Raw genomic sequence first — 20913 nt, forward strand, 5'->3', positions numbered from 1 at the left:
GGGAGAAGCGTTGAAGAGCCAGGGGGAGGGGAGAAGAGCTTGAAAGAAATCTGCTCTTCACAAAATGACACATTCATTTGCGTTCTCCCTTGCATTTGAATGACGTGCTGGCTTTTTCTGATGGCGTGGATGCAACGTCTTTGGGGGTTTCGAAACCTGCAGCCCCTCCCCAGTTTGGTTCTCTCCAGGCTGGGACCATCCGTGCTTTCCCCTGGCTGAACTCCAGCATGGCAGGTCTCACGTGTGTCGCATTGGTGGTGCGTAACTTCTGCAGTACCAGGGGCTGAACTGGCTCCTCGCCAAGGAGCCCGAGGGTTGCACTTACATTTGCATATAAATTTACATAGAAGTTTAATTGGAGATAAATGCACATGTTTTTTATTTATCCAGCTCTGCAAGTGCACACAGAGATTTACTGAAGAAAACCCCCAAAACCAATACCACCACCCCCCAAAACAGAAACCAAACAAAGCCCAGCACAGCAGCCCCCCGCCTGCTTTAGACTTGTGCGGGATTAAGGTTGTAATTGGGGTGCAGACCCTGTCAAATCAACAAGCACCCAGCAGCTTGAGGCCCTGTTGGCCTGCGGCTCTGAGTCACTGCATCCGCTACCAGGCTGCAGCCCCGTCCATGGAGTCTGCCTTCATCCAGCCCTGCTTGCCCCAAAAGGGAGTAGAGGGACCGCCTGCCGTAAAGCTGCTATGGCACAGCTTTGGAGCTCCCCCCACTCTTTCTTATCTGCAGGCAGCCTGTGCCGTTGCTGTATGCCTTGATCATGGAGTTAGTTACAAGCGGTAACCCTGAGACCAAATAAGTGTCTTCCTTCCTCTCTTACGTGATATACAGCCATAGTAGGTTCTGTGGGCAGCTTTCTGGAAGATAAAATTAATTTTTGAGTAATGCACGTTGGAAGGAATAATCTGAACGAGACATGCACGTTACTGGGTTATAAATTAACTGTAACTACCGAAGAAGAAAGATACAGGCATCACCCAGCCCGGCTCTCGCAAACCTTTTCATGTTCTATTGCAGTGTGCATCAATAGCCAAGCAGAAATAAAATAAAATGGTGCAGATTAGAACAAAACACAATTATGAAACTTCTCTCTTGTTCTGATAGAATTTGGTGGGCTGAGGTCAGCTCTGAAAAGGTTTAATTTTGCTCTTCTCCGAGTACTGATGGAATAAAAAGCTGTCCAAAAATGAATCATGCATTGAACAGAGGGCTAGAAAATGTGTTTTGTTTTTTTTTATTTATTTTGTTATAGGCTTATATTTTGTTTGTTTTTTTGTTGTTTTTAAAGTGGGCTGGAATTGAAGAGGCCAAGATAAAAAGGTAAAATGTTTGCGAGGTGTTGGCAGGTGGGTTTAATGAAGGAATGTATAAGCCACTTACGTATGGGTAGAAATTAAATGGCAGAAGTGTGCAGCATAATAAGCTGTACAGAAGAAGTAAATGGAATGCTGCTGTATTTAACCTTGCCGTACAATAGGTTGTCCTGCTTCTCTTGTGGCTCCAGCAAGGCTTCTGACACAATCCTGTAACCAGGGCAGGGGCAAACGGGAGGCAAGGAGGCATTTAAGCTAAACTAAAAAGCAGTTTCAAAATGGTTAAAGAGAATTTTATTTTCACGGTGCATAATTAAGCTGGGAACTGATTGCCTTCTGTGCAGGAACATCCATGGCTCTTTATAAATCAGTCTTTATACCCTACAATGCACTGTTCATTAAAATAGACAAACAAAAGCTCAACATGCACATTAAGTCATTTTATCTTAATCAGGTTCCCTGGTTTTTGTTTGTTTTTTTAAGCTCTGTTTCTGGATTTGGGGCCATCCAACACGGCTGTGGTAACTTGTGCTCTGAGCTGTTAATGGGCAGCGGAAGCTCTCGCCGAGGAATCTAGTATGGCTGAGAGTGTGCAGAGGGAAGGAGGAAGATGAAAATGTTATGAGTCTGAAAATGCAGGTCTCCTTAATGTTTAAATACATAGATTAGAATCTAAAGAATACAAAGGTTTTTTGACAGTGAAATGTGCTTTTAAATATTTTTTAGAGTTTATGTTTGTGCATTTATCAAGTAAATTACTGTAATCTTCATCAGCTCACTGTGAAAAATGTTCATTCTCAGACAATCCACACAGGCATCTGTAGTAAGTACATGCAAATCAGCAGCAGTATCAACTCTTAGGTTAAACAGAATTTTATTTGCCAGATCAGAGGTAAAAGGAGAGAACAAAGCCGCAGCACAAGAAATGATTTAGGCTGTTGATCTTGCAGCTCCTCTCAGGATTCAGATGCAGGGCTGATGCATGTGTTTGGGTTAGAGCAATTTATAGCGTCAAATATCCCAATGTAGGGTAGAAACTGCAGAAATCTAATGAACAAAAACTGAACAAAGCCTTGCCCTTAGGAAAATTTTTTAAAGTACAGTAAAAGTTCTGGTAGTGGCTTTATGAAATATTTCTGTCATTGTGGCCAGTTTGATTCATGTTTGACTACAGATACTATCCTCCCTTGCACTGCCATTTATTTTGATTTTTTGGTGGGTTTAAATTTTTTAAATCTGTGAAGTAGTTTTCCCAGCCCCCATTTTTCTCTAGGCTTTGGGGAAGCAGGAAAATTTATCTCTTCTAAATCCACTTCCCTGCATAACCCATATTAGAAGCATGCCTCTTGGCTCTCTGTGGTGTATGTGTTGATGCAGAGAGGTGACAAGCATAGCTGCATACCTACTTGCAGATTGTTCTTTGTTGAGCCCAGTGAAACAAGCCTGGTTCTTCTCCGGTGGATTCAGTAAACCACTTCGTGCGTGCCAAATCTAGACCTGAGACTTGAGTCAATGATCCATGAGCTTCTGCATGCCACTGCTGTGTTTAGGGGGACACGAGTGGCCTTCTTCGAGTGGCCTTCTTCCCTCCGAGGCCTGCCTTTCAATTTGTAGTAAGGGTAGCATCCCTTAAGCCTAAATGTAGGTGCTCCATTGTCTATATGTTAGGTGCTCCACCGCCCAGTGTAAAGAAGATGAAGGGCTGCATTTTTGCATCTGTGTAAGTGGATCCAGCCAGATGGCAGGATAGATAAACCTTTGTCACAGACAAAGGGAAGACATCAGTCCCCAGTATCTCTCCAGTTTATAAGCCTGAATAGTGCCTGTGTACTGTGGGTGTGTGTCCCATCACACCACAGGTGAGGGATGGCAAGACCCTTAGGAAAGAGAATGTAGCCTGTCACTTCTTTTATCTTGAGAGAATCCTGGTGTCCTCCTTTGGGAGAAGGAGAGCTGAAAAAATTCTTCTGGCAAGCCAGGTCTTTTCTGTGTCTCAGTAAACATCTTCTCTAGGCACTCTGCTATGTACGAGATGACTGCCTGTCATGAGTTTGTTTGAATTATAATAGAAATGGTCTCCCCCCCCTTTTTTTTAACCCCGCCCCATGATCCCAAAGGATCTGAATGCATTGTCCAAGACACTTTTATGTTTCTGATTTTCAGAGGTGTTCCTTCTTTGGCTTGTGCGGTGCTGCAATTTGCTGGCACTGTGAGATGCCCCTGTGCTGTCAGGGCTGGTTTTTGTTCTGCTCTGTGAAATATTGACATTCCTGTGTTGGCTTTTGCTGGTGTTAGCACACATAGAAAAAAAAGGCTGATTAAAGGTTCGCCACATGTTGCTCATCTGCGTGAGTTCTCTTTGTTCTGTGACTTTGGGCAGTCCTGTGTATCTGGCAGTATTTCTGGTTTGTGAGAACAGGGTCTGTCTGTCTGTCTTGATTTGCTTGGAAATGTGTGTGGTTTCTTTAATGTAGTAATTTTATTGAACAATTTTAAATGCAGTTCATACGTGTATATTATATATGTATACTTGTTAAAAAGAAAAAAGTAGTAATGCTTTCCAGAAGGGGAAAGAAATAGGAAGAAACACATTCAAACTGAAATACTGTTTTCCCAAGGGATTTTCATAGCTGTTGAAGTAATTCTGTCTTTGCGTTTTCTCCTCTGTGTAACATGCATGCCTTCTCTCTTTTAACTCCAAAATGTAAATTACTGCCATTATGTTCTGTATTCCTTAAGATTCTTGAAACATTTGTCTCAACTTAAATGCTAAGTGCCCCCATAGCCTCTGAAGCCTACTAGAAATTGTGACTGGTTTCCCAGCTCTTTCAGGCATTTCTTTCAGCTGCAGTGTTTTTTTGCCTTTATTTACTTTTTAGCAACATTGGGCCTAAAGTGAATTTTCCATCATGGAAACTTCATGAGAATGGCTAAAATTGCTTAATAATAATAATAATAATAATAATAATAATAATAATAATAATAATAATAAAAATATCTGTAGCTCATTGGTTTTTGGTGACTACCGAAACTGCCTCATAAAATACTGCAGTCTTTTGACCTCAAAAATTTATAAATTACAAAGAGCTGTTCATCAGTCAGTTTTTAATCTAGAACTAGTGTTTTGTAAGAAGGATCATTCCAGCATGGTGTTTTTACGTGTACTGGAAAAAAAACAACCCCAACCCCCTGTGTTAAAAAATAAGTATTTCTAAGCTCTTCCAGACCTGAGCATCATGCTGCAGCTCTGAGGAAAGTACAGCTGGAGTGATAGGAGAAGCAACAGTGGTGAAAGAATTGAATGTAAAGGTTTAGCTTCATTATTTGGGGTGGAAGGGCTTTTTGGGCTTAAAGACACAGATGAGCACTTTCAGGTGAGGTGGGAAGTAGTCATCTACAGAATTTATCTCTTTGGAAATGGAAAAATAATCTCAAGTGTGTGTGTCACAGATAGATACAATGATGTGAATGTTTGAACCAAGTTTTTGTAGAAGACAAAATGAAAGATTTGGAAGTATTTGTGACCTTAAGACTCAATGATCTTTATGGGTGCCTTCCAACTCAAGTTATTTGATGATCTTATGATCCCCAAGGATTTTCTAGCAATAAGCAGAATGTATTTGTCTTGCTTGTTTCATGGACTGCTAAGTAAAGGTGACGCTGTCAAAGAGGGTACATACTATGGAGCCCAAAATAAGTAACTTTTCTGGGTGGCTGGATCTGGCTGGGGGCTGTAACTTGTGAATCATTAGCTTGAAATTAAAATCCACTTGCCACCTTTTCTCTTTCCAGCTAATTTAGGCAGCAACATCAGATAGATTGTTTTGTTCTCTCTAGTGTCAAAAATGCTATGTGTTGGTTGCAAATACTGCAGGGTTTTTTAAATGCTCCCACCATACAAAGCTAGATTTCTTCTACAGAAAATTTTTTCTTTTGTATTTTCTATTTCACGGATGAGTTATGAAAATATTTGTAAGTATCAAAACAAACCAATCTTTCCAGAGGAGATTCTGTATTTAACAGGATTTTCCCCATTACATGTTGTGGTCTGGCGTGGGGGACGGTTACACCTCAGTTTACGACTCTCAGCCTCCTTGCTGTAGCGAGTAGCAGTGCCACCATCTCCCACCTTACCTGTTGGGATCTCTGATGTCCAGGTCCTACCATGGTTACTGGCCTCCCTGACTTGCCAACAGAAACATCTAGAGTGGGGCTTCCTGAGGACCTGCTTCTGACACTGTGCCATTTCAGAATATGCTTGATGGAAGGTAAAGAATTATAAGGAATTGATCTGTACTATTTTTAATAAAGCAGTGTCTGGAGGTACTGATGCCTGGGGGGAAATTCAGGCTACTTCTAGAAGAACAAAACGGATTCCAGATGTCTTTCGTTTTAACCCAGACCTCTAGCTGACCATGCCTTTCTTGTTAATTCCTCATAATGAGTTACCTAATTTGGTGGATTGGTGAAGAAAGGCCTGGGGATGAAATGTATCCTCTTTGGAAACACTTTTCTATTTCCATCAAGTACTTCAATGTGAAGGCAAGCTTTAAAAGAAATGAAAAAAAACCAACAACAAACTGAGAAAAGTGCAGTTGTCATAGAAATAAAAGCTGAATTCTGGCACTGCTTGGCTTTAGAAGTGTAGTTTTGGGCAGAGTTTATAGGTTTTGGCTTGCTCTGGACCTAAAAGTAACTCCTGTGGAACAGCTGAATAAAAGGAAGGATACCATAAAGGGAAATTAAGCCTGCAAAGAAAATGCCGACACTTCTTTTTTTTCCCTTGTGGATTGCAGCTCTGGATCAGCTAAACAAAGGAAAAAAAGTATGCAAGGGACTCAAAAAGCAATTTTCAACTTACAGTTCTGGTTTTAATCTTGTGCATCCTTCTGTGTTTCCTTGCCAACACCTAGAGGTCTTACAAGTGCTAAAGTGTGCAGGATTTCCAGTGGTGGTAATCATATGTAATGAAGTTTGCTTGATAAAGTTATACTTGCCAAGACAAAAAAGCTTTTAACAGCTTTGCCTGAGCTGAACTCCTCTGCCCCTCTCGCTTCCCATGCAGACCTAAAGGAAATGCTGCTTTTGGATGTGAATGCGTAGAGCCGTATGATAGGTATCACCAGGAGTAACTGAGATACAGTGAGGTTCAATCAGTGGGTCTTCCTGGATGCGCACGAGCTTATGGGTGTGCAGGTCCCTTGGTGCTGCCTGTCTGAGGAGAGGGCTGGCTGGCTTCTTGGACGCCTTCTTTCTGAGTAGAGTTCCTAACAGGCTGTTTCCTGTCCAGTTTGGTTCCTGGGCAGAAAAAAATGCATTTGATACCCTCTTCTTTTGTTACTGGTTTATTTTTATTTTCCTTTTTTAAACTCAGCTCTATTACTACTGAGTAGCAAGTGTATATTCAGGGGAGTATTATTCTTTAACTACAGCGTGTCTTTCTGCTGGAATACTTAAGTATAACCCATCGCATCCGCTTCGCCTGACATCATGGGAGTATTATATCTGCTTCTTGGTGAAATCCTCAACTGATCTCTCTGTCTTCTGCCTTTGACTTCCAAAGAGTCAAATTTTATACCATGCATCTTTTTTGGATGTATACGACTTCTCATTTTAAGAGGCTGAAAAACATTCTTCCCTTTGCAGCTGTTAAGTGATTAGTGTGTGTGTGTGTGTGTGTGTGTGTGTGTGTGTGTGTGTGTGTGTGTGTGTGGTAGTTATTGTGTTGGAGTTTTTCAGTTTTGTACCAGGTGTAAGGATTTGCAGGTGAATTAAAGTGTAACAACAAGGAATTTGCTGCGATCTACTTACAGACTTCTGTTTTTGTCTGTTATTCTAGCAGTGCTGGAGATCATTAAGCAGTAAGGTGTAGCAGAGGATGGTTGAAACCACACTGCAAAATCCCTAAATTGATTCTTAACTTCCTTTGTTTCTACCCATGTTGTTTCCACAGAAAGAAATCTCTTTGCAGTGCTATTAATGGGAGCAGGAACATTAATCAGATTTGCAGGTTGTGCCTTTCCCTTAATGTTTTTTTTTCTCTCTGCTACTGCTGCTCCAGCTCCAGTTTTGCATACCTTGGCCCATCCCAAGTGGCTCCATAGCCCGTCTGGTTTTCATCTGCCTGTGAGAGGCCACCTCCATGCTCCAGCCTTTATGCTGGGGCTGGAGGGTCCCCACTCTGTGTGGAACTGTAGTTTCAAGCCAGACTAGATGGGAAATAAAGAAGTGTTTTCCTAACTGTTCTATAATTCTGAATACAAGGTTGATTACAGGGGCTGATTTACAGTTCTGTTTATGGTTGGGCTGTTGTACCTGCATTTCCTGACTTAATTGAGTTTGTAACAATGTGTTTCAGTGTAAGAACACAAAGGTATGTTTCAGCACCAAAAGGCATTGCCTGCTCTGGCTTTGACCTAGCAGCAGAGGTGTAAAGATAGGAAAGAAAATAGAATGCTTGAGGATGCAGCAGCGTGGGTTCCAGTTTGCGTGAGCAACTGGAATGTGAGCCAGAAGGGTTGCCCAGAATAAGTGAGGATGGTGGCTTGGTAGCTGAAGCCTGTGCTGTCACATCCTTACTGCCACTTCTACTTAAATTAGTTAAAAAACTTTACAAAATCAGACAGACATATGTGAAGATCTGTCTTAAAGGTTCTTTCAGCTAAAAGCATGAGAAACAAGTTGCTGGTTGCTTGCATTGAGTATTAGAAGACATTTCCGTACATTGGGCCTAGAGAGAGCTCAGCTGTTAGCACCTTAAGCACTTTAGCTTCTGCACTGATGCAAAGCGCTGTCCTCAGGTTAGACAGATTGATGTTAGGCATTTTCTTACAAGTTAGGTACATTTCCAACCTGCAGTGAAAGAAAGGTTTGCCATGAACTTCTCTGAGCGCTGCAGGAGTAGCAGCGTGAAAGCAACTTTAGTACTTTCTTCTTCTAAAAAACCCAAACAGAAAACAAAACAGTTGTTCTTTAGGAGAAGAAACTTGACTGTGATAGTGGTCACAGGACAAAATGGACACCAGTCGCCTTATGTATAGTGTTTATGAACTCTAGTTACAGATCTTCTGGTGTTTTATTTAATTTTCAGTTTGTACAGGCCAAAAGTGGAAGAGAGACAGCCATAAGTTGCATTTAGAGAAACATACACCAAAAAGGAGGTACTTCTATTGGAAATTTGTGGGTTGCATTCTTAAAATTTTAATATGTCTGCCTTCACTTTGCAGATATCTACTGTAAGGGGTAGACAGTTGCAGGTACTGTCTGCAGTTGTGCTATTGGAGCGTTTTGCACCGGACCAAGTATCTGTGCTGTAGGGGTGAGATAGTGCTAAGAATGGACTAGATAATCTGATGTCCTTTCACGAGTTTTGGTAAGCTTTCTAGCAATTACGTGCTTTGGGCCTCTCCCTGTTTCCTCCTCCTCCTGCTTCCTGAAGGTGTAATGCTGAGAGATGCCTGCCAAGCTTTTGCAAGGAAATCTGGGGAAATGATGGCAAAGCGTAAGTTGCTTCACAGCTGTCTTGAATGCTGTTGTCAGTGGAGGCTGGAAGTACATGAGCAGAAACGCAGTGTGCTCTGTTAGAAAGGAGGAAATCTGGTGGCAGGCCTGGGCAGCTGACAGCCAACATGAGGGTATGGGCCATCCTTGTGCTACATGGTGTGAAGAGGAGAAAGACAAGGATGAGGTGAAGGGAAGAGAGCTCTAGGCGTGATGACTAGGCATCCTTCTGCCCTTCACTAGAAGATTCATAATCCCTTGTCAGATCTCAAGGAAATTGGGAAGAGGGGTAGAATTCTCAGAGATAACTCCTGCAAGTGGCATGACTGAACTCAGGAGTGGGACAGAAGCTGGTGGTCCCTCCAGACGGGCAGTGGCCAGCAAGTGGCTACTGAGTGCTGCGTGCCAACCAGTGGGGAGCACAGTGTGTGGGGAGCTGAGCACATGGGTGCACCTGCAGTCAGGTCTCATCAATTCAGCTATTCCCAGAGCAACTTGTTTTAATTAAGTCAAATTTGTGTCCATGAACGCGGTGTGCAAGATAAATCTTGTGTCTGGTTTGGTGCAGCAGCCGGGGAAGCTACTCTGGGAGCATTGCCCTGCCTGTTCCTCACCAGTGGGCAAGAGAGTGCCTGTGTTTCCAGAGCAGCACTCAAGCCTGATTCTGATAAATGAGTAATTAAACAAACAGTGTCGCTTTTATTGATCAAATGCAGCAGCTGGGCCCAGTAAGATGCTTGGCTAAAATGGAGAGATGCTCATTCCATTTACTAATTGATTTTGCTTTTGAACTTCCGCAGTGGTTTTATTTTCAGCTATGTGTAGCAATAGAGATTAGAGGGAGAGGGGAGAAAACGAAGTAAAAAGCAAGTGAAGCCATTTAGTATCTCCTTTCTGGGCTGGCTCACCTGGAGCCCCCTGTGGGTGGGCTCATCTGTGTGTAGGGCAGGTTTGTGTGCACCCTCCTTACCAGTAGCAGGGTTCTGGTGGGATGGATGCGTTGCCTCTTGCTTCTTCCACACCCTATGCAACTGGCCTCAGGAGTGGAGCAGTGCTGTGGTTTGGCAGTGGGATGGGTTTCTCGTGCTCAGGTTCAGTGGCCTTTTGTACACAATGGCCCTTGGAGCTTGTGGATTGCTTGGAATTTGTGTGAAGGCACAAGGGGATGAGCAGGTCTGTTCCCAAGAAGTGAAATATTGCCAACCTGCTCATTAAAGTGGCTTAGAAACTCGAATTTCACCTTAAGCAGAAATAAGCTTTTATTCCTTTCTTCTGTTTCAAGTGAGTAGTGAATTATTGTAGCATACAGTTGGGGAAATAAACCCATGTGGAGTGTTTAATACGTGCTGTGGGTGAAAATGGAGGTAACCTTTTCTACAACCACATGAGTCTCCTTCCTTCCCGTAGCCCTCTGTAATTGATGTCTCCCCATCGCGGTCCAGTACGCTGCTCCAGCTATAGTCCAGCTACCCTCCAACCCCAGTCCTGGGAACAATTTGGAAGCCACTTTTTTCTGGATGTTGGTTTTGATGTCTGTCTTTCCCTGGCTGTGGCAACTCTACAATGTAAGCATGAGCACTCGTACCAGCTACTTCTGGCTGTGCCAGCCACTGTCATAAACTCAGCCCACTGCGTGGGTGGCTGCTGATTATCTCATGAGCTTTGGCCCATTCTCAATGCCCCAAGTATGCAGGATCGTGTGAGGCAGATGCTGACGCCTGCAGCTGCAATGGACATGCCCCTCTCCTTAAGCATTGCCTAGTCCTAGTTAATTAATGTGTCTGGGATCTTAAACTGTTTTCTAAATTAAAATGAGGTTTATTACAGAACCCAATTGTGGTGCCGTCTGCATCATAGGTGGTGCTGTGTCCTTCACTGCTTATCTTGGACCCAGCCCTGTTTCTAGTTATGTACGTGTGCAAAGCAAAGGGATGATTTTAGCAGAGGTAGGCAAGCACGCATTAGCTTCCAGTAAGTCAACATAAAAGTGATTAATTTGGTGGTGAAATTGGACATGGCGTTCAGCAGTGGCTTACTGTGTACAACATCATAATATTACATGTTTCAATGTCTTGAATGCTTCATTTGTTAGACTTAGTTCTGCACACTCCGGTGTATACCTCTCTTCTCCCAGTGCTGTGCTGTCCTTTCCCCCAGCGTTGCTCTCATGCTCTTCCCTGCTCAGAAGGGCTCCACTTAGAGCGCACTATGCACTAAAGGCTGATTATCGTCCAAAGGTAAAACTTGTTCCCTAGGTTGGTGTTTAGCTTAAACAAAAGCTCCAGGCAGCCTTCTCTCACCACAACGTTTTTTAGTCCTATTTCTTTTTTCTTTTTTTTAGTTGGTATTTCATATTTCTTACCTGACTGAGGCAGAATCTGTTCTTTTTGCACCAGTAACCTTGTTTGTTCATTGGTTTTTCTCTTATTGCCCTTTCCTTTTCAGTTCTGGAGGTGAATTTTGAGCTTTTTCTTTCCCCTCTCCATTTTTCACGTGGCAGCAGTTTTCAGGTCAGAAACCCATTCTGCAACAGGAATCAGGAGTTATTATTACAGACAGGATTTTGCTTTGTGGAGGTCTTCCCTGATTGCCATCCCTGGTGAGAGTTACAGGGCAGAAGTAGAGAAAAAAGGAGCAATGGGAATGTCTGGTCTGAAACTTTGTTATTTATGCCTTTTTCTCCTTTTCATTGCCTTGATCTTACATATCTATTTTTGGTCTTGGATCTGAGTTTTTACCCAGTGAGATTTGCTGTAAAATCACAATAGATTGTTTAACAATTAAGTTACTTCAGAGGATTTTGGCTTTTTTTTTTGTTTGTTTGTTTTTCTTTTTTTTTTTTAATCTACATTTCAAAATGTTTCAATCTGTAATCACTTTCTACTTCATACTTTTGGCACCATTACTTCTTGATGAAGTGGCTTGGAGCACAAGGATCTCAAATGTAGGAGGTAATTAATTTCTTTTCCCTTTCCACATCTGAATGTCCCAGCTTTATTCTTGCACATTTTTTTCTCGTTTCTATCCAAGACTGGCTGTCGGAGGTAAACACTGGGATAACTAAATGAGATTATAGCATCTCTTTGGTAACCTTCCTTAGTGAATGGGCAGTTGATGCAAAGCACTTAATGTATTGAAGTATCTAAGAAAGCAAGCTACCAGTTCAGCACTCAGAGTTCAATTCCCAGATAATAACATTTATTTATAGGGAATAAAGAGTTAGTTCTGTGATGGCAAAGTAGATATTGTCACTCAAACCATGGTCTTTTTATTAACCTCAGATTTATATGGTTAAGTAATTGTTGTATTAGTAGCATTTCTTGAGTGGTAAGGAGAAACCAAAATAAGACAGATGTCTGTGAACAATGTGCTGCTTGTTTATTTATCTGTAGTAGGCTGGAGCTAGCAAATTGGCCCACTGTCGCAGGGCTGTGAGCAATAGCGAGCTGGAGCTCAGCTCCCTGAAGCTTGGGATGCTGCAGCTCACAGGCAATGCGTGTCATGTATTTCTTCATGTGTACATCTGTCCGACCTTCCCTGTGCACAGCAAAAGGTAGGGAAAGACTTGTACAAAAGTGCCACATACTGAATTTTGGTTTTCATAAATAAGCCAGCTGACAGAAATCATTGATTTCTGCTGTTCGTTTATACATGTCTTTGACTTTCTGTGGAAAATCTGGACATCTATTTAATGAATGCATAGCTTGGTAGTAACTCATATAGAATGTTTGGGTGTATTTTTTTTTCTTAGTATGATATTAGTTCAGATTTCGAAATGAAGGAAAATTCTGCAAATATTTCAATTTCTACTTTGTTCTTCCAATTTCCATTGCATTTTAAATTGTAATAAATTTGGTATGGGGCTAAAAGCTTATTACAAAATAAGACAGGAGGATATTTGTAAAAAGGCAGAAATATTTAGTCCATCTTCTTCATGGCCATTTTGTTAAACCTGAAGTAAATACGGTGAAATTAAGTGAATTTCTATTAAGCAAGCTCTTCTTCTTTCATGTCACGTACTGAACAGACAATTGATGGCGTATTTCCAGCTGGCAGAGCTGTCGAAAGGTAGCATGCGACTTCAGCTCCATTTTTTTCCCCCTTTCAACATACGATTGTGCAAGTCTAACTAAATTCATCGGAGAGTAAATATTCATTCAGTATGTAAAATAAAGAATACATCTGCGAGTTGGATTCAGTGAGTAAACAGATTATTGCTCTGTAGGGTTTTCTTCAATGCAGTGGGTGCTTTAGACGCACAGATTTTTCCAAGCTGATGGGATTATCAACTTGCTATCAACTGTTGCAGTCAGTAGAGAGTCCCATAAATCTTCTTTTTGCTTTTAAGGGGTTTTGGAAGGAGAATGGGGGGCAGGAAAAAGGGGTTTGCACAGTGAGTATTTCCTAATGCATGTATGGAAAACCAGCCTGTTTAAATCTGTTGTCTTTTTCAGAAATAGTGAACAATTTCTGTGTTTTGGTGGCTGTTTTTTTTTTTTTTCCAAGTAAGGTACTTTGTCTGGGACTAATAATGGTGTTTCCATTTGCTGCTGGTTGTGTCTTGATCATGTTTTCCCAAGCATTAGCTGCTTGTCTAAGCATTAGCAGCTTCTCACAGCCTTCCTCTTGTAAAATAGTGGGAGGTGATAATCTGACCCAAATAAACCAGTGACAAACTCTGCTTGTGTGGATGAAATCCTGCCTGTTCCCTCTGGCAATAGCTCTGGTACCCCTGGGGCTGTTGCACTGCCTGGGGGCATCCTCCCATCCTGGGTGGCTTCAGAGTGCTGTGGGTGTATGGTCTGTGGGTATCATTGGCTTTCCTAGTCTTGAGAAGAGACTTACTGTCAGGCTCTGTATTGGGAGTCTTAGTATAGACCATGCTGGCTGTGGGGTATTTTTAGAGCAAGGTGCATTTCTCTAATGCTTTCCCCCTAACATGGTGAAAACAGTTAGCATTAACCCAAACCAAGCCCTGTGACTGATTGCATGTGGTTTAGTTTAGTCACATACCAGAGACCAAAAAAATCACTGAATTGCTCTTTCCTGACATGTACTCCTTGAATGGAGTTGGTGTAAATTTAGTCAGTTCACTTTGTTGAGTATCGAGAGCAGTGTGATATGTAAATAAAGCTTTATCAGACGAGATAGATTTAAAATTCCACAGTTGGCAAGGAAGCGTTAGCAGTATAATATAATACAAATATTTACACAGTAACTTCTAAGTCTTCAATAAGTGCTTAATATTTGAAATATGTGTTGTGAAAACATTGACTGATTAAGCCGTACTATTGCTGCTACATCTGTATGCAGCAACTTGCAATGGCTAGGATGCAGGAGTTGCGGGGAGGAGTAGGTCACCTAGCAATGCAAAGGCATTGAAACAGGTCCCACCATTTGTTCCTTTTTATTTAGTTAGGATTCAGCACTGTCTGGTCTCCCAAGGCATACGTAGCTTCGTCCCTATGTCCTAGTGGAGCTGCCACTCTCAGAGGCTGTTGCATTCCTGTAACGTGACTGGGTGTAATCACGTGCCTGGGGCATCTAAGACCGCTCCAGTAGCAAAATGAAGCTACCAAGTTTGTGCCTGCCCACGACAGGGAGTTTAATCATCACTAGTCTGTTCCTCCTCCTTGTATCTGTCAGGGAGATTTGATAAGGAATTGCAGTGGATTGTGATGATGAATGGTTAATGATATGCCTGCTTGCAGCATCACTGGAGTGGTGCTGGGCTCTAGCCAGTCGGCTTGTTTTGCTGGGAGCGGAGGCTGGCAGCAGAAGAGATGCTCTCTTCAGGTGGGTGTATCAGCCTTGCCCGGTCCAACATTGCCTTCAGCCTCCAGCTCCAGTATTACTCATGAGTGAGCTCACAAACCAGTGAAATCAATACACTGCAAATTAAAATAAACAGAAACACAGCTCCTAAACTTGCCTGGATGATTCTCTGCTGCCACCTCATTTGCCAAGAGGCTGCAAGAACTGATTCATGCCTGAAAACATATTGCTGCTCTCCAGTTCTGTCTTTGGGTTTGTCTCTTTCTGCTATTTTTCTTCCCCTTTTCTGGCTATTCTTTTTCAGCTTCTGCAAGCGAACTTTCTGCAAAGCTGCAAAACAGTGGTTCGGTAGGTACTTGAAGTGTGAGGACAGGATTGAGTTCATTGTAGGTGGGTGGGTATGGCCTGTCCTACAAATCACAGGCTGGATCCCTGTCTGCCTTCAAAACCATTACTTCACTGTGGCTTTGCTTGACGTTACATTAGGTATGATTTAACCGGTTCCTAGACAGTTTTGGCATAACCCTGCTGTTGATAAGTTCTGCGCTGCCTAAACACCCGTGACAATTTAGTTTCGCTTAAAACGGTCCTTTTCCACAGAGAAGGTGACAAACAGCTTCCATCCAGCTCACATTCTTTTCCCAAGAGAGGGGTGAAATGATGTGGCTGGTGGTGCAGGAAGCCCAGCCCCAGTGACACAGGCTAATGCAAACTGCCAGCACCTGACACTAACGATGTGTGGGGAGGTATCTACCAGCTTGTGCTTCTGCCTGTTCTCTGGGGAGCTGCCTCTGCCAAGGCTGGAGATAGACACTGCTGTGTGGGATGGAAGGGCCCATGGAGATGCTCTGAAATCCTGACACAAACAGGGTGATTGCAGTGACCGTACCTTGGTGCAAATTAAGAGAGGTTGGGATTTGCAGAGGGGATGATGCAATTCTCATAGTGTTCATGTTTTTTTTTGCAAGGCTAAGAGCAAATAATCTTGAAATGAGATGGCAGTTTTATGACTGGGTTTTATGAGCTTTTATGATGTTTATAATCTGACATTGAACTTGCAGTTTAAGAGGTGGAAGGTTTAAAGGAGCACAGTAGCAAAGGTGTACCACTGAATTACTTCTGGGTGTAATTTTAACATACATCTTGGATGTTTCCCTGATGCAGTGGGTTTGCTAAAAATATGGGCGATGCAGTTCACAGTGTGTGTCACTGAGTAAAACTGACTCTGTCCTTATCACGTGTTCAACATAGTGAAGAACTTAACAGAATATACGATTTTGTCCCCTCTAGGGAATGGTGTGGACTGGAGGTTGGTAGTTACTAACTTGTGTAGTGTAACTGCCATGTGTAGTGTAGCTGCCTAGGTCCAAAAATGCAGTCTTTGTGTTTCTATTTAAATCCTAGCCACAGAAATACTGTATATTGTCCATGCCCACTTGTTTTCTTGGGTGTTTTTCTGATACCAGTAAAAATCTGAAGTCCTCCACAATCTTTAAACTGGGATTCTTAAATTAAGACCTTTACCCTGTGGTACTCTTGGAGATGATGAATAATTTTATCTGCTCCTTGTCTTGTGATTCTGCATCCTCTTCTTTTGGTGGATGTATGCTTCAGAGGTCCTGCCTGCAGATGTTTGCATGCATACCGTATAAGCCGGTTCTTACTTCAGCTACCCATTTCTGTTCTCCTGTGTTATCTTGTATTGCTCTGCGGGGCCTGGTGAGCAGCAGGTTTGCTGCTGGGTAGCTTTTTGAGGTGTGTATTATGCACAGTACTGTATTTATCTCCTGGTTCTTTGATTTGTAATGTTTTGCCTCTGATTGCTGCAGAAGGTATAAACAAGCCTGTCAAAAGCCTTTAGTGCGCAGATTCTGTGGGGGTGGCTGGCAGCCTCAGACCCTAAAATAGATCTAGCAATGAACTGAATGACTTAAAACCCTGAGAACTTAATTTGATCTTTCTTGTTGCTTTAAATATTGGGACTGAATGAGGATTTCTTTAACAGAACAGAAGGTGAACATGTTGGTACGTTACAGTAATAGAAAGGTCCAGACCTGCTGTCATTGAGATGCTCTTCTGCAATCAGGCTGGGCTTGGCCTCTGGGTAGCGGTTCCTCTACTCTTAAGTCTCCATGCCAAGGGGAGGGGAGTGTGTTATCATCTGAGTTTACAGCTTCTATGGGGGAGCTGGTCATTCTGAAATGCTTCACTAGATCCTGTTGTGGGATAGTCACTGTAGGAAAACCTAAACCAGTCACTCATGGTTTGTTTGTGTCTGTTTCATGCTAGCTTTGTGAAGGAAGAAAGGAGCTGCAATACCACCCAGGGGTTCTTTTCCTTTCTTGTCTTTCTTATATTTTCTTTTTCTCATTTTTCCCCCCTTTTTCCTGTAGCACCATGCAGTTTGTAATATCATAGCTGGCGTTTTCAGTTGTGGTGGTGTGAAGGTAACAATGATTTGGCTTCAGTGTGCCGTAACAGCTGCAGAATTCATCAGAGCTTAGAAGCCTGTGAGTTATAGCTGTGATGCCATTTACAGCTTTTATGGAAGAGCTCTTAAATTTGTGAAACGTGTTACTTTTTGAAGTGCATTATATTTGTAATTTGAATTCTCTAAAATCCTGTCTGAGAAAAAAAAAAAAAAAAGCTTTGAAAATCCCCCTCTGCCCGCTAAAAACACGGGGAACTCTTACCAGGCAGGGAAGCAAGTCTCTTAAATTGAGTGATAGAACACTTAGATGGATTTGTAAGTGCTAAAATGTCAATTAGTGCACTTAAAAGCTTAATGGTTGTCTTTGATGTGCTTCTGATATCTTCAGTAAAGTTTGAATGTTGTCATTGATCAGGGAGTGGAGGAGGAGGGAATTGAACGCTAACCCAAACAGTGGTGTAGGGGAGGGGCTTGTTCTCTGCAGGTCCCTAGCTGCAGGAGCTGTGCCAGCATGGGCACCTGGCACCCTGCCTGCGCATCACCCCTGCCCCAGCGCTCTGCTGCGCGGCACCCACCCAGGCTGCCTGCCAAGAATCTACAACACAGAAGGAAAAGTCATTGTGCCGTTGTTTTGAAAGTTCTCATGTGGACTTGTTGCTTAAAAACAAAGATAGACAAGGAAAAGACCATGTGAAGGTTGAAACTTACGATTCTGGTTTCTGCCTATCAGTTCAACACAGATCCATCCGGTTGTTGTGAAGCACAGCTGTGTGTGAAAAATCATTCTGTGCTATTAGAAAACCCTGCTTCTCCCCCAGAAAAAACTCCCAGCTGCCCCTTATCTTCTTAATTTAAGCATTCAAGAGAGGTGTAGTGTGGCTTCACAAATCAGGCCAGATGTTAGGGTTGCAAGTAGACTTTAGCTCTTCCTCCTACCTCACATTTTAAGTTATATCAAGAACTGAAGCTTGTGTGTTGCATAGCAGCTTCAGCCTAGTTCTGTCTGAAATTCTTCGGTACCCTGAGCCATCTGCTGCAACTTCAGCTTCACGTAATGGCCTTTGCCTTCCTCTGGCACTGGTTATTTGGAACAATGTTTTGTGGGTCTTCTGGGAAGTTACTGGATGCATTAATCTGATCTGTTCCTGAGCGGTTGCCTCACAGAGCAAATGCCAGTTTATTTGCTTCCCTATGCTGCTAAAATACCATCAGTTGTTTGCTGGGTAGTATTTTGGAAGTCAAGCACATTTAATACTGAAGAGTGAGCTTGGTAAAAGCATAGAAGAAGCTTCAGAGCGTAGCTTTTCACTGATTATAAAGCTTATCTTCTTGCAGAAAATTTGCTGATGTAAACTAAACTGACCTGAAAATATATTCAGAGTAGCTTTAGTCTCTTTGTATGCCATCTTCAGTTGACTTACTAGTGAGGAGTTATAGGTTTAGTTTACTTCTTCCAGCTTCAATGGAAGCTCCCCCCTCAGCTTTAAAGGATATTCTGCCGCTTGGAAATGTATACAAGGACAAAAATTGTCTGATAAAAATCTCATTTTTTGGGTAGTACATCAAGCAAAATCAACATGTCGTCCTCTTAGTGCAGTATCAGTTTGTCCATCCCAGGAGATTATCTCAATACAACTGATTTAGTTCCCCATCTGGTTAGGTAAAATTGATTCCGGCCCCAATATCCTGAGATTTCCCAGCAATAGGTTTAGCACGTTTGGCTCTGTCACCGCCCTTCCTGGGTTTAAAGATGGACCAGATGGGTTGTGTTTTTTGTTTGGTGGGGGTATTTTTGGGTGGTGGGGTGTTCATTGTTTTTTAAATCACTACTGTACTCCTAGAAAGGAGATAGATGAGCAGATATTTTCCTCGTACTGGCAAGGCTTCATTATCGAGGTACCAAAGGAATTACGCAAGTTCTGACCTCCTGTTGTACTTGTGAGGATAGATGCTGAGCACATCAACGGTACTCCAGTTTCTTTAAAATATTGATACCACTGACCTTTCAGACACTATGAGATGCCAAAAAATCAGATCACTTTCAATTCCTGTCGAAATACTGAAGGCAAATTTATAACATACCAGTTGTGTCTTTCTCTATTCCCTACTACCTTGACATTATTTTGGCATGCAAAGGTGGTTAGTATTTTTAAGTAAAGGATCAGGCTTTCTGTTTGAGGGTGGAAAAAGGTCTTAAGATAATTGTAACGTGCAGCAGGATCAGATTAGCCATATTAAACTTTACATCTGTAGGTCTAACTAGCAGACATTTAAACTGTAGAAAATGCTTTTTATTGGACTGTATTCATATGGTTGCATACTGGAGCTTGAACACCTTATAAAAACATGAACTGAATCGAAATGAAATTAATTAGAAAGAATATATTTGAATTTAATTATCTTGAGCTGCTGAATACTCTTTGTGTATACTGGATTTTATGTGTCTGAAGTGTACTTGGTGGAGAGTTTTAATTGGAACTGGAGACAGGGTAAAGAATATTTGGAATGTGAAATTTATAAATGGCAGCAATTTTCATCTAGGAGTGCAGAGGTTTTTTGGAGCTTGCTACCATTTCTCTTTTTCCCCTCGTCTTAATAAGCTACTTTTATGTTCAAATTAATACCAGTTCTTGAAAAATTCCTGTTGTGGCTCTTGGGTCTTCTGCAGCATGATCAGAGTTGTCAGATCCACAGCTGCAGGAGATATTTTACCTTTGTGTGTTTAATGGCTCGTGCTACTCTGTTCTTTGACTCTTTGACAGTACCATTTAACTGTAAAAGTGCAGGGCTGTGGATGGCACAGGACATGTGGCTGCCTTGACTACTGTCTCAGATGTCCGACATGCCAAGACTCAAAGAGATGGTTTGGCAGCTGCCCAGCAGCCTTTTATAAAGGCTCAGTTGGTGGTCAGAAACCCTGGCTGTCAGAGTTCTGTTATGCAATAAATTGTTTTTCCACAGAAGTTTCTAATCCAATTTCAGCTGCAGTTTTGTAGTAGTCTGTAATCAAAGATAAGTATACATTATTTCATGGTGTTTCAGAGAAGTTAAGGTGTGCAGTGTTGAATGTCCCCTATCAGGTCTGTTTGTTTTTCTTTTAAGAAGGATTTAGGCCTGTTTACCTACATGGGAAATGATGCTTAAATTAATTTGGTTTCTGCCTGGGAGGCATGTATCTGTATGCAGCATTTCAAGGTAATTCAAGGTGCATTTTAGGAGATGTTCCCTTTTTTTGAAGAGAGCACCAAGGAAGGAACCTATTTATCAACTCAGAGCTTTTGCTTTTGCATAAATTGTCTACAGGTAATGGTCAAAACAGGAAATTGTACCTTGTCAGGCTGTGATCTACCTGAAACACTGAAGGCCCTGTCCTTCAAACAGATATACACCACCATCCCCACCTCCCCACTCCCAGTATTTCCCTTTCACTCTCCTGAAGTGTAAATAATTCATTGTTGAGAAATGGAGTATGGTTCATCTGAATGCAGTGAGATCTTTGGGGTTTACAATAGTTGCATTACAGCAAAGTGGTTTTAACATCCTGAATGCTGTGTGCGATGCCCTTCCTTTCTTGCATCGTGGCTTGGTGTCATGATGGGCTTACATCCCTCCAAGCATGGGCTGCTCCTGAAAGGGGTAATCCTGCCTTTCACTCTGCCCCAGCAGTACCTCCCATATGTCCATGTGGTCAGTAATAAGGGAGCTGATCTGGCTGAAAATGATTGTTTTTCTTGTCTTGGTGAGACTTCAGCTCTTTTCCCCTTGCAAGCTGGTTAAATGACCACGTAAAGGCTAGTGCTGGCATCACAGATAGGGCAGGTGCATCCCATGTGGTGGCAGGTGAATTCGTGTAAGCTGGTTATGAAAACTGCTCTGCCA

General features: G+C 42.2%; 2 protein-coding genes across 6 annotated transcripts in view; both read left to right on the forward strand.

Moving 5' to 3' along the window:
* JARID2 (jumonji and AT-rich interaction domain containing 2) overlaps positions 1–20913 on the forward strand; it is a 216197-nt gene that overhangs the window by 65335 nt on the left and 129949 nt on the right. The window lies entirely within an intron of this gene.
* The window catches only part of GMPR (guanosine monophosphate reductase), a 463469-nt gene continuing 445433 nt past the window's right edge, over positions 2878–20913 (forward strand). Inside the window, exon 1 of the mRNA XM_061346483.1 lies at positions 2878–2888. The gene's annotated coding sequence lies outside the window, so the exon portion shown is untranslated. The remainder of the gene's footprint in view (positions 2889–20913) is intronic.

This window comes from Neopsephotus bourkii, unplaced genomic scaffold (assembly GCF_033783945.1).
Source record: "Neopsephotus bourkii isolate Nb327-2 ecotype Australia unplaced genomic scaffold, CSIRO-AGI_Nbou_v1 NB_272, whole genome shotgun sequence".
Taxonomy (NCBI): Eukaryota; Metazoa; Chordata; class Aves; order Psittaciformes; family Psittacidae; genus Neopsephotus; species Neopsephotus bourkii.